This window comes from Octopus sinensis, linkage group LG13 (assembly GCF_006345805.1).
Source record: "Octopus sinensis linkage group LG13, ASM634580v1, whole genome shotgun sequence".
Classification (NCBI taxonomy): Eukaryota; Metazoa; Mollusca; class Cephalopoda; order Octopoda; family Octopodidae; genus Octopus; species Octopus sinensis.
In genome coordinates, this window is record NC_043009.1 from 9,102,974 (window position 1) to 9,115,205 (window position 12,232).

Consider the following 12,232-nt stretch of genomic DNA (forward strand, 5'->3'; position numbering starts at 1 on the left):
ATTTGGGACATGATTATGAAGCAAACTTCTGAACCCTGCTGCACAGCATCATCATTGTCCTCTTCTACCTCCTTTTCCTCATCCTCCTCATCCTCTTTCTTGTCCTCCCCTTCTCCTCCAACTCTTGATGAAAAGCACACAAATCCCAATAGCTCAATCTGTCTAGCTGTAGTGTTCTTTTCTACCGTTTAACTGGGGAAAGGGTGGCAGTACCCGTGACATTACAAAGAAGGGAGAAAGATATCCTTAAGTCAGACTTCTAGCCTAAATGCCTATAAAAGACTAAACACTGATAAAGGAACCTGAGAACCAATCCAAATGATAGATTAGGTCTGCCACCCAAGAACTTAGAATGCAAAGAGCTGGAATAAATACTACAAAGCATCTCATCTGATGACCTCTCACTTCTTATTTCTTTATTGCCCACAAGGGGCTAAACATAGAGGGGACAAACAAGGACAGACAAGGGGATTAAGTCGATTACATTGACCCCAGTGCATAACTGGTACTTAATTTATCGACCCCGAAAGGATGAAAGGCAAAGTTGACCTCGGCGGAATTTGAACTCAGAATGTAACGGCAGACGAAAAACCGCTAAGCATTTCACCTGGTGTGCTAACATTTCTGCCAGCTTGCCGCCTCTCACTTCTGTTAATCCACAACCTTAGATGATATTTTAGTTTATTGACCCTGAAAGAATGAACAGTAAAACTGCCCTTGAGAAGTTTTTAACCCAAGAGACAGCTTTGAACTATCTTATGCTCTAACAACTCTTCTTCCAATTTGCCAAAGTTTGTAACATGCAGAGGCATAGCTGAGTGAGAATACCAATTCTTAAAACTTTTGTATGGGTTCAAATTGAGGGTAAAGAAAGGTAAAATTTGAGGGCAAAAACTTGGTTAAAAAAAAAAAGAATGAAGTGTTTATCTAACAGGACAAATATCAAAAATTTAGATCAGGTGTCAGTAACAGGTGAACTGTGGTCCATTATGTGTTAGTAAGGTGGTCACTGAGGGCCATAGAACTTTTCTTTAAAAATGTTTAAGTTAATTGTATTTGTATTAGGATTTGTTTAACCCTTTCATGATCAACCCGGCTGAAACCGGCTCTGACTCTGAGTACAAATGTCTTGCTTTCATAAGTTTTGAATTAAAATCTTCCACCAAACCTTAGTCACAATTTATGTTCCTAACACTAGCTGAATGATAACCAAGTTATTTTACTAAATTCTTTGTTATATTTAAAGTAATTGAAAGAAACACAGAGCATCTAAAAATAAATACAGTAATGAAAGGGTTCTGCCAATCATGAACCTGTAGTGATGGTTTATATCTTAGATATATCTATATATAATCAATATCTGATATAAAGATTAGTTGGTTGATTGATTTCTCTAGTGACCCTTTACATTGTAGAGAAAGAGAGAGAGAGATGGAGAGAGTAAACGAGAGAGTGAACATAAGAGGTGAAGGTTGCGTATCTTAAGCTTTCTGAAAAATATGCATTTTTAATGAAATTTTGCAGAGACAAGTTTCTGAGGGACTAGATTGTGATAGAATTTAGATAAATTATCACATATTTATTACCAATATACAAATGAGAAACTTATTTTATTTTATTTTAAGGTAAATAAACATATTCCTTTGGAAAGTTTGTACTCATTTCATCATTTTGTATACGTGCTAAGAAATTTGATAAAAGTTAACTTATATTTATTGTAGCTTGCTTACCAAGCACATGGTTCCGGGTTCAGTCCCATTGTATGGCATCTTGGGCAAGTGTCTTCTACTATGGCCTTGGGCTAACCAAAGCCTTGTGAGAGGATTTGGTAGATGGAAACTGAAGGAAGCCTGTCGTATATATATATATATATATATATTATATATATATATATATATATATGTATGTGTGTGTTGTGAGTCTGTGTTTGTTCCCCCAGCATCGCTTGACAACCGATGCTGGTGTGTTTACATCCCCGTAACTTAGTGGTTCGGCAGTGCTGCATAAAGGTAAAAATAAGAATAGATTTATCAATCTCGAATAAATGAAAGGAAAAGGCGACTTGTTGGGTGACATAATTAATCCATTGCCCAGTTTTAATACCCTCACGTGGTCCGTGGGTGCACTTGGCGGAGTTCACACAAGATCATCTGGATGGCGATAACTTTCCCCACTAATCTCAGAAGTCCTGCATAGGATAGTTGGTGCTACCCTTGCTCCTAAAAGGAAAGGAAAGAAAGACGTCTGGTCGGATTTGAACTTCAAACATTGAAGGATAAAACAAAATGACGCAAGGAATTTAAGTCTGAAGCTCTTCCATTTCTACTGCTGCGGTGCTTTCTATGAAGATTCAGTGCCATTCTTAAGTGAGCCCTTTCGTAAGAACTAGAATCCATACACATTTGGCTTCTATCTCAAAACGTTGGTGACTATGGTTTAGGTTTACTATCATCAAAGATAGGCTCTGCCACCTGGAAATTAGGAACAGTGTCAAATTTTGTCGTGGCTATTTAGTCCCGGGTCAGTTCGATAAAAGCTTTCCAGGCATCACTTTATATGTTACCATGATTTTTTTATGTTTCTTTTTTGGGATCTTTTCGGTTTGAACGGCAGTTTTTTTTAAAATAATTTCCACGTAACTAAACACTTTTAAACTTCGTATACTGGTAGAATGTGTTTATAAAACATCTTTTTCTCTTGGCTTTATTGAGAAACTTCTATGGTTTGTAAGATATTTGTGGGTTTTTTTTCTTCAATTTCTGCAATTTCAACCAATCAATGACCTCTATTGAGGTAGAAAACATTCTGTGCCGTATGAATATGACCTTTGTTTAAGAAACAGATGGGTTTATTTACATATCTGAAGAAAAAAAGATACCCTTCCCCCACCCCTAACCCTAAAACAGATTGAAAGGCAATAGATCGATACTAGGGTCATAATTATGGGTGACAATTTCATATGACACCGCGAGAAAAACTGTTGTTCAAACCGAAAAGATCCCTTTTTAGCCCCTTGTAGTCTATAAAGAAATAAGAAATAGCTGTCAAATCTCTCTTAAATTGCACTACCATAAAAATATAAACCCCACCCCACCAAAACCTCAGAAAAACACACTGGATAATGCAATCCTAAATACACAGTTATTGTGGGAAAAAAAAAAATAATAGTAAGAGGAAATACCTATGGTTAATGTTTTCAATCAAGAAAGGCTTTAGCCTAATAAACTAATGTTATACGCTGTTATTTGCCTTTCATCCTTTCGGGGTCGATAAATAAAGTACCAGTTACGCACTCGGATCGATATAATCGACCTAATCCGTTTGTCTGTCCTTGTTTGTCCTCTCTGTGTTTAGCCCCTAGTGGGTAGTAAAGAAATAGGTATTTCGTCTACCGCTACGTTCTGAGTTCAAATTCCGCCGAGGTCGACTTTACCTTTCATCCTTTCGGGGTCGATAAATTAAGTACCATTTGCGTACTGGGGTCGATCTAATCGACTGACCCCCTCTCCAAAAATTTCGGGCCCTTTACCAAGAGTAGCAAAAAATATTTACCTGGAAAATACAATTAAATAAAACAATATTAAAAAAAAAAGAACTGAAAACAAAATTTTTCTGAGTTGATTTTATAGTATAGAAGTTCACGCACGCACAGGCATATACATACACCTAAGTATGTATGTATCAGAATCCATGAGATTAATAGCCGTCTACGTCAAAAATAAAAATACAAATCAGATTTTTCTCTCTCCGAAGGACTCAGCTGTGACGTCACTAAATTCTTCTCCCAAAAGTCTCCCAACTTGAATTCGTTTAGCGTTGATCTTGAGCAGGAACAAGGGAAGTAACTCCATCATTCTTCATATCAGTCGCAATCATATCAAACGGTTGATTTTATCCATAATCCATTAAATATATGGAAACAAATACAGAGAAAAAAAAAAGGAAAAGCAATAAATACTTCTAAAGACTATAAGCCTTTAAGATCATTCGGTTGGAAATGGATTTGTGCTTTACTCCTAATTATATTTTATAATTATAACAATTACAGTGTATAACATTAGTTTATTACGTTAAAGCCTTTCTTGATCGAAAACATTAATCATAGGTATTTCCTCCAACTATTATTATTTTTTTCCCCACAATAACTGTGTATTTAGGATTGCATTATCCAGTGTGTCTTTCTGAGGTTTTGGTGGGGTTTATATTTTTATGGTAGTGCAATTTAAGAGAGATTTGACAGCTATTTCTTATTTCTTTACTACCCACAAGGGGCTAAACATAGAGGGGACAAACAAGGACAGACAAAGGGATTAAGTCGATTACATCGGCCCCAGTGTGTAACTGGTACTTAATTTTATCGACCCCGAAAGGATGAAAGGCAAAGTCGACCTCGGCGGAATTTGAACTCAGAACGTAAGCACGGACGAAATACCTATTTCTTTACTACCCACAAGGGGCTAAACACAGAGAGGACAAACAAGGACAGACAAAGGGATTAGGTCGATTATATCGACCCCAGTGCGTAACTGGTACTTAATTTATTGACCCCCGAAAGGATGAAAGGCAAAGTCGACCTCAGCGTAATTTGAACTCAGAACGTAGCGGCAGACGAAATACTGCTAAGCATTTTGCCCGGCGCGCTAACGTGTCTGCCAGCTCGCCGCCTTTTTTCGGGTAAATATTGCATGCATTCTGTACATCCTGATATTACCTATGGCGGCAAAATTATTCTTTCAAAAATCTCCGTTCGATGATGAGTAACAATAATATACATATTTGACTGGTAGATTATTTTATCAACCCTGGATGAACGTCAAAGTTTACTTTTGTAAGATTGGAACTTAAAACATTTAAAGCTATAAAACAACAGTACGTACCTTTTCTTTCCTTTGCTCTAACAATTTTGCTAACCTGTTTTACTTTCATTTTGAACAGCAGTTTTTTCTAGCGGTGTCATATGAAATTGTCACCCATAATTATGACCCTAGTATCGATCTATTGCATTTCAATCTGTTTTAGGGTTAGGGGTGGGGGAAAGGTATCTTTTTTCTTCAGATATGTAAATAAACCCATCTGTTTCTTAAACGAAGGTCATATTCATACGGCACAGAATGTTTTCTACCTCAATAGAGGTCATTGATTGGTTGAAATTGCAGAAATTGAAGAAAAAACCCCCACAAATATCTTACAAACTATAGAAGTTTCTCAATAAAGCCAAGAGAAAAAGATGTTTTATAAACACATTCTACCAGTATACGAAGTTTAAAAGTGTTTAGTTACGTGGAAATTATTTTTAAAAAAACTGCCGTTCAAACCGAAAAGATCCCAAAAAAGAAACATAAAAAAATCATGGTAACATATAAAGTGATGCCTGGAAAGCTTTTATCGAACTGACCCGGGACTAAATAGCCACGACACAATTTGACACTGTTCCTAATTTCCAGGTGGCAGAGCCTATCTTTGATGATAGTAAACCTAAACCATAGTCACCGACGTTTTGAGATAGAAGCCAAACGTGTATGGATTCTAGTTTCTACGAGAGGGATCACTTAAGAATGGCACTGAATCCTCATAGAAAGCACCGCAGCAGTAGAAATGGAAGAGCTCCATACTAAATTCCTTGCGTCATTTTGTTTTATCCTTCAATGTTTGAAGTTCAAATCCGACCAGACGTCTTCCTTTTCTTTCCTTTCCTTTTAGGAGCAAGGGTAGCACCAACTATCCTATGCAGGACTTCTGAGATTAGCGGGGAAAGTTATCGCCATACAGATGATCTTGTGTGAACTCCGCCAAGTGCACCCACGGGCCACGTGAGGGTATTAAAACTGGGCAATGGATTAATTATGTCACCCAACAAGTCGTCTTTTCCTTTCATTTATTCGAGATTGATAAATCTATCCTTATTTCTACCTTTATGCAGCACTGCGGAAGTTTTTATACTTCTTTTTATACCTAAGAAAAAATTAATTAAATTAATGCAAGTAAACTACAAGATCTTACTAAAATAATTGTCAAGCATATTTTGGAATCGATTCACCATTTCCTAAACATACAGCTCTGTGTCAGTCTGTGTAAAAAACCATCATTAATAGTGTCACATAAAAAGATCGCTGTTGCTGTTTGTTTGTTTGAGTGAAGTGGTCTTCGTCCGTAGTGGGAGAAGTCCGAAACTTGGTCCTTTGCTATTCGTAAGACCTGCAGAAGAGAAAGCAGGTCAACCCCCGACACCGAGAGCATCGACGGATGGATGAATGCGCATCCAGGCTCAACGGTTGCGTAGGAAGTCGGGGACAAGAAACAGGAAGAAAGAGTGAGGGAAAGTTGGAGTGAAAGAGTACAACAGGGATCGCCACCACACCCTGCTGGAGCCTCGTGATATTCTAGGTGTTTTCGCTCAATAAACACACACAACACCTGGTCTGGGAATCGAAACCGCGAGTCCGCTGCCCTAACCACTGGGCCATTGCGACTCCACCGCTGTTGCTGTTTAACCCCAGGTCAATCATGATTAGAAGGACCTATGATCAAAGATATATTGGTTGTCTTTGTTAAAGCATCTTCAACTACATTATCTAATATGGGTAAGGTCTGAAAGGGTTGAGGTTGTGAGGTGTACCAGGTCGACGCGATCACGCGTAGCCCCTAACACCAAGAGGTTATAAGTTCCATGATCAGAAAAAGCAACGACTGCGTTGATGGGGGCAAGAAAAACCGCTGGCAGTTATCTCCCTTCCTAAACTCCACCGCACAACATCATTGAAGTTGTCTCCCTTTAGTTACCGTGTCACTTTCGTCGCACCTGTCCGGACGAAGTCACAACTTTTACGTATGTATCTGGAAAAGCACTCTTCACTTGGAATTATTATTTATTGATATTTAGGTAATCTAACACCAAACGCTATTTTTTGTTTATTCAGTCATTATCAAAATAATCGGAAAAGGGATTGCTACAACTATAATAAACTAGAATTTCGTTTATTTTTTCCCCACAATCTTTTATTTCTGTTGTGTTTATTTTTCGTTTCTATCCGAAATTAACGACCAGGTAATTGAGAAGTACACTGTATTCTTGTTCCTTTATTGTTATAACTTTGCTGATCGGTTTCGATTCAAAGCTGACAACTCCAATTCATACCATGCATGTCACTAGGTTGTGGTCTCAAAGCGACGAAAATATTTCGACAAATTAAATTAAATTGTTGAATTGAATCTAACGGTTTTTGTGTGTTTCTTAAATGGCTTATAAACACCTTCCACGCTGCAATTGTTTTCGTTTCAGCACACGATCTCAGATCAGGTCACTTGCTATGCAAGTACATCTCCGTAAAAATTATTATATTTTGCGTCTATAATTCTGATTGATTTCTCTGTTTTCATGGCAAATCAATCACAAACTTATTACTTTCACACCTCCCGTGATGTTTTCGCTACATTTCTCTACCGCGTGAGGTGATAGCAAAACTATAGAAAGTCTAGCTTATGACAGAAAAGTTTTATCATACAGTTCGGTGGGTGTAAACGGAAAAATGGTTTATGTGTCAAGATGTAAACATTAACCGGAAAAAAATATATATCCATTTCTAAGTTCCTGGCGAACCGAGTCTCCGACTCACCAACAAATAAAGTAGCTTTCAGTCCCCTCGGGGACTATTGTTTAATAATGATCTGTGGACGGGAGCAATGAAAATAAGATGCTCTAATTTTCCATCTAATGGATATTACATCGTGTACTTATTTGTTTAAAAAATCATTCGTAGCTTCGTGTTTCGAATCTTATCTATTTAATTCTTCAATTAGATTCGTTAGGAACCATGAACTACTCAACAGGACTTGCTTCAAGATAATGGTTTTTTACAGGCCCGTTGCCAGTAATTTGTAAATAATGCTAAAGTGGAGTTTCGAAATAAGTATATCACTGTAAATATGAGAGTGCACCATTGAATAGTGAGGGCAAAGTGCCATCCAGTGCACCCCATTAGCCACGGGCAAGGTTTGTTTCCGCGTATTTGTTGTAATCGCTGATTAGTCCTAATCAAACAACGCGACTCTTTCTCGTTATACCTATTTCTTTACTACCCACAAGGGACTAAACACAGAGAGGACAAACAAGGGCAGACAAACGGATCAAGTCGATTATATCGACCCCAGTGCGTAACTGGTACTTATTTAATCGACCCCGAAAGGATAAAAAGGCAAAGTCGACCTCGGCGGAATTTGAACTCTGAACGTAGCAGCAGACGAAATACTGCTGAGCATTTCGCCCGGCGTGCTAACGATTCTGCCATCTCGCCGCCTTCTCGTTATACCGCGTCTCCGCCTAACCGATGACTGTTGACTCAGTGTCGAATCGTATGGGATGCAGTGTGATAGTTGGACACATTGCACCCTTTCCCATTTCCAGTCTACTCTTGTACACTTGCTAATTCTGATCGTAACCTCAGAGGAGGCGAGTAAGGTGGACTCGGTCAGAGTGTAAAAGTTGTTCTGCACTTATTGTTGGAGGTGTGCATCCCAGCAAAGCATTTAGATTCAGCGAAACTTGATGTTGGCTGCTATTTCTGTTGTGTATGTGTTCATTATGTTCGCCCAGGTTGTTGTTGTGATGCTCTGAGATATTGTGCATGTACCTGGGTATTTTGAGGTGTTTTTCACATTAAAATAATATAATAATAATGAAATTCTTGTATACAGTGCTCGGGTGCACCACAACTTGTCAATAAGTGCATATAAAGCATGTGCAGTAATGTACAAATGTCTGAGAAGTGAACAGTGTAGGAGTCAGATACATGCTTGCGTGTGTATGGAGGGGAGAAAATCAGGTGTAGTGTTGGTGAATCTCAGGAAGCATGGAAGTTGTGACAATAAAGTTGTAAACCCCTTGTATGTCCAGGTGGGCATTGATTTTTTTTGTATTTTTGTATCATCATGTTGTTAATCTGTGGATGTGATCTATGTACAACCTGCTATAATGTTTTGCATTCATTATGGTCTACAGGAAATAGGGGCCCAAGCAATGGCATAGCTAGAGTGTGTTGCCCGTTGTAGCCATTGAGTTTGCCTCCCTACTCCTGACTCCAAGCCATTGTAGACTTATACAGAAGTCCCAACAGTATCGTTCAGTGAAAGTGTTGTTCAGAGCAGGCCATTTCTCCTTCACCTAGCTATGCCACTGGGGTCCAAGTGGGGCCAGCTTTGTCTAAGAAACAAACATTATTTATTGGTAACCAATTCATTAATTGTTATATTTAGGAATGGTCATTTTGCCAGTTTAGCCAATAAAAACACACGAACTATATATTTGGTGTTACTTTGCTTCAGCATTATTTATTTTTTACATTAATTTTAATCTTATTTTGGCCAGAGTTTTTTTGTCACACTTCTGTGACCTCATCAGTGGTCCTTTGCTTTCTTCTTTCTTATTTGTGTCTCTCTCTTGCAAAACAAATATATAAACATAACAATTCATTAATGTTTTACAGATATTACTTTAAGTATTTTTTCTAAAACATTAACCAACTGTTTTAACAATGTTTCTTTCTTTCTGATGACCAAATGTGATTCCTGTGACTCTTCTAAGTATGTTTGTTGTCTGTTGTTTTGCTTTTTTTTATTTACTGTCTTTTTTGCTTTGCACGTTTTGAATTTTGTAATTAATATCTAGTATTTTGTGTGTGTGGTTTATGTTTTTGAATATGATGGTTGGTTTTGTATCATGATTTTTACTGTTGCTCAGGATAGAGAGGCTGTGGGTTTCTGTAGATGCTACTTTAAGCTTGTTTCTGAAGAATCAGATCTCTAGGTGAATTCTTCTTCTTCTTCTTACAACATTCACCCGGGGTGGGTTGAGCTAGCTTCAATCATCCTCAATGCTGCATCTCTCACAAACGCCGACCAGGCCTGGCGATTTGAGGCTAACGACCACATGATCTCCAACCACTCCTTATTCCAGCGGCGAACGCTGTAGATATGGGGGCCTAGGTTGGGTTCCAGATCAGCCTGGCTGATGACGGTCTAGGTGAATTACATAGCTTTGGAGTATTTGTATGGTAGTGTCTGGAGAATGGTGGAATGATGGGTGTGTGGTGTGATGTACAGGGTGTCCACAAAGTCTGGGTACATGGGGATTAACACATACTTTAAGAAATTATTATTTCTTATATCTAATTCTTTATGTTATGATTTTATTTACTCCATGTACCCAGATTTTGTGGACACCCTGTATATTAAAGGCTTTTGACGTGTTTTGTGGGTTGTGGGACATCATGTAGGTATAGGTTGGGAAGGTGTAGGTAAGAAGCTGGCCTCTTCTTCCTTGTTACTCCAGTCAAGAAATTGCAAGTTCTGGAAGGGTTGTTTTTGTACTTTACATACAATTGCTGGACTGACAGATATTTTTGCTAGCTTGTGTTTTGATTGGATCTTAAGGTGGTACTAAGCATTTTCTGTGTGAGTGAATAATGGGCACTGGAACTGAAAGCTTTGTTGATGATAATGACAATGTTACATGTTGGAGATTTTTACTCTTGAAACCACTGAATATTTTCTGTGTCAAAAATTTGCTCTCCTAGAATTTTTGAATGTATGCAATATGAGGGTGATAGGTCTGTATACTTCACTAGGATTTTGTTGGACTTTAGAAAAGTAATAATTTTGCCCAGTGTCCAGATTCTGGGGATTTTATAGTATTGACTCGAGTAGTTGTCAATGTGTGAGTGCAGTAGTTCCTTCACACTCTGGGTGTTTTACGTGTATATCTGTGATTTTACCTCACCCTGAAGCCTTTGATTTCTTTACTATTTTTTTTTATAGATTTTTTTAATAGATTTCTCTACTGCTTCTTTCAGTGTCTGATGGAAGAAAAGTGTCAAAATGATGATTCAGCTTGTATATATTTTTTGTTTTGTGTCCTGCTCTACTTTGTGTGGGTTTTGTTAATTGATTTTTGAGAACTTTCTGGTTAGGGCATTTACTTGGTGTTCCTGAATGAGTAAATTATTTGAGATGGTTAATGTGATATACAATATGGTATGGCCATTGTTGTAGACTGGTCTTTACTCTATATAATATTCTATTATTAGTCTTACGGTTAAGGCAGTGAACTGGCAGAATCTTTAACAAAATGCTTAGCGATATTTTGTCTGTCTTTACATTCAGAGTTCAAATTCTGCTGTGGTTGACTTTGCCTTTCATTCTTTCTGGGTTGATGAAATAAGTACCATTTACACACTGGGGTTTAGGTAATCAATTCTACCCCCACACCCCAACAGTTTTTGGTCTTATGCATACACTAGAAAAGGTTATTTGTCTTGTGGTTCAAGCAGTAAGCTGGCAGAATCATTAGCACTCCAGACAAAATGCTTAGAACCATTTCTTCCACATTTTTGTTCTGAGTTCAAATTCTGCTTAGGTTGAGTTTACCTTTCATCCTTTCAGGGTCAATAAAATGAGTTCAGGTTGAACACATTTTGTAATCAACTTATGTCCCCCACCCCACCCTGCGAATTATTGGCCTGGTGCCAAAATTTGAAACCATTATTAGTTTTGTGGTTTACGTTGAATATAATTGTTTGCCAGTTTTCTGTTTTCCTAGGACTTATTTATTTTGTCTATTTTCTTCTTTAATTGTCGGATAGTGAATCATAGGACACCCCCACCTCTTATCCACCAATCACTACTTCCACCTCTCAACACTTGTCCTTAACCTATTATAACCAAATCCCTCTCATCCATTCTCCATCTCTTACTCTCCTATACATTATTAACAGCTTCTATCTAACCATATTCTTGGATCTCATGTCCTCACTCACTTTTGCTCTCCCCATACTTTGAAGGTCTCCCCAGCCATCTCATCTTCACTATTTTTACCTCTTCCCAGCCCCAATCACACCTTCCTACTCTTCTAAAATGTTAATAGCCTCATAGCTCCTTTACAGTAAGATGCCTATTCTATTCTGGTTCCTTCCCTCATATTTTTAACCCCTCATCTTAAAAACCCATCTCCCTCAGAGTTTGTAGTCTTGCAAGCTGCATGGTGACCTCAGTGGTATCAGTGGCATGCAAAAGAGCACCTGATATTCATTGCAAAGTGGTTGGCATCGGGAAGGGCATCCAGTCATAGAAACCATGCCAAAGCAGACATTGGAGCGTGATGCAGTTGTTGGACCACGACCCATGCCAGCATGGAGCATGAATGATGATGATGATGATTTTGTGGCATGAAGCAACGCAGACC

General features: G+C 38.1%; 1 protein-coding gene across 2 annotated transcripts in view; it reads left to right on the forward strand.

Annotated features, from left to right (window-relative positions):
* Positions 1–6,769: 6,769 nt before the first annotated feature.
* Positions 6,770–12,232, forward strand: part of LOC115218556 (NADH-cytochrome b5 reductase-like) — a 157,329-nt gene continuing 151,866 nt past the window's right edge. Inside the window, exon 1 of one of the 2 annotated variants that reach the window (XM_036508146.1) lies at positions 6,770–6,826. The gene's annotated coding sequence lies outside the window, so the exon portion shown is untranslated. Of the gene's footprint in view, positions 6,881–12,232 lie in introns of both variants that reach the window. The other variant, XM_029788443.2, reaches the window with a different exon arrangement.